Source organism: Pteronotus mesoamericanus, unplaced genomic scaffold (genome assembly GCF_021234165.1).
Source record: "Pteronotus mesoamericanus isolate MK-2021 breed Mesoamerican mustached bat unplaced genomic scaffold, CSHL_Meso_final contig_166, whole genome shotgun sequence".
Classification (NCBI taxonomy): domain Eukaryota; kingdom Metazoa; phylum Chordata; class Mammalia; order Chiroptera; family Mormoopidae; genus Pteronotus; species Pteronotus mesoamericanus.
Window position 1 is genome coordinate 2652837 of NW_026555066.1, and position 1386 is coordinate 2654222.

Sequence of the window (1386 nt, forward strand, 5' to 3'; positions counted from 1 at the left end):
ATTGTATACCTTAAACTTACACAATGTTATATGTCAATAATATCTCAAAGCTGTAAAAATAGATGAGTCACACGTGTAGTTTAAAATGTATAAATTATTATATTAAAAAACAAGTGTTTGAAACAAGTAAAAATAAGTATTTTAATATATTTAACCCAACATGCTCAAAATAGTATAACTTCAACATACATTAATATAGATTATTAATGAGATATTTAAATTTATGTTTCTTAGTGTGTATTTTACACTTACAGAACATCTCATTTCAGACTAGTCACTTTTCAAATACTCAACAGCCATATGTGGCTAGAGGCAACCGTATTGTTTGTCATAGCTCCAGACTTTTTAGGGGATAGGACTTTATTTATTTATTTATTAAGATAAAACACAAGTCCAATTTTTTAGAGTTGTCCACAGTCAGTAATGGTGATCTTCTTGCTGGTCTTGCGATTCCTGGACCCCCAGCGCTCCATGGCTGTCACAACACCCGTGCCGTCTTTCACCTGGTCAAAGACCACATGCTTGCCATCCAGCCACTCAGCCTTGGCAGTGCAGATGAAAAACTGGGGACTGTTTGTGTTGGGTTCAGCATTTTCCATGGACAAGATGCCAGGGCCTGTGTGCTTCAGGATGAAATTTTCATTACCATATTTCTCCCCATAGATGGACTTGCTACCTGTGCCATTGTGGCATCTGAAGTCACCACCTGGCACATAAATCCCAGAATAATTCTGTGAAAGCAGGAACCTTTATAACCAAATCCTTTCTCCCCAGTGCTCAGAGCATGGAAATTTTCTGCTGTCTTTGGAACTCTGTCTGCAAACAGCTCGAAGGATACGTGGCCCAAGGGCTCGCCATCAGCTGCGAAGTCAAAGAACACTGTGGGGATGACCATGGCTGGGCGCGGGAAGAACTGAGGGGGCATCGGCATCTGCAAGGCCTAGGGGATAGGACTTTAAATGGCACCTATGTACCTAGTAATAAATTTAATGAAGGAGCTAAAAGGCCTGTACTTAGAAAACAATAGGACACTAAAGAAAGAAATTGAGGAAAATACAAATAAGTGGAAGCATGTACCATGTTCATAGATTGGAAGAATTAACATCATTAAAAATGCTCATACTACCCAAAGCAATCTATAGATTCAACATCATTCCTATCAAAATACAAATGGCATATTTCTACAGATCTAGAACAAATATTCCAAACAAAAAAGAAAAACACCCTGAAGAGCCTGAGCAATTTTGAGAAAGAAGAGCAAAGTTAGAAGGATTGCAATATCTGATATCAAACTATACTACAAGGCCACTGTAATCAAAACAGTCTAGTACTGGCATAAGAACAGATACATAGATCAATGGAACAGAATGGAGAGCCCAGGAATAA

General features: G+C 38.2%; 1 pseudogene; it reads right to left on the reverse strand.

Annotated features, from left to right (window-relative positions):
* Positions 1-401: 401 nt before the first annotated feature.
* LOC129064561 (peptidyl-prolyl cis-trans isomerase A-like) lies at positions 402-904 on the reverse strand (annotated as a pseudogene).
* Positions 905-1386: the final 482 nt, after the last annotated feature.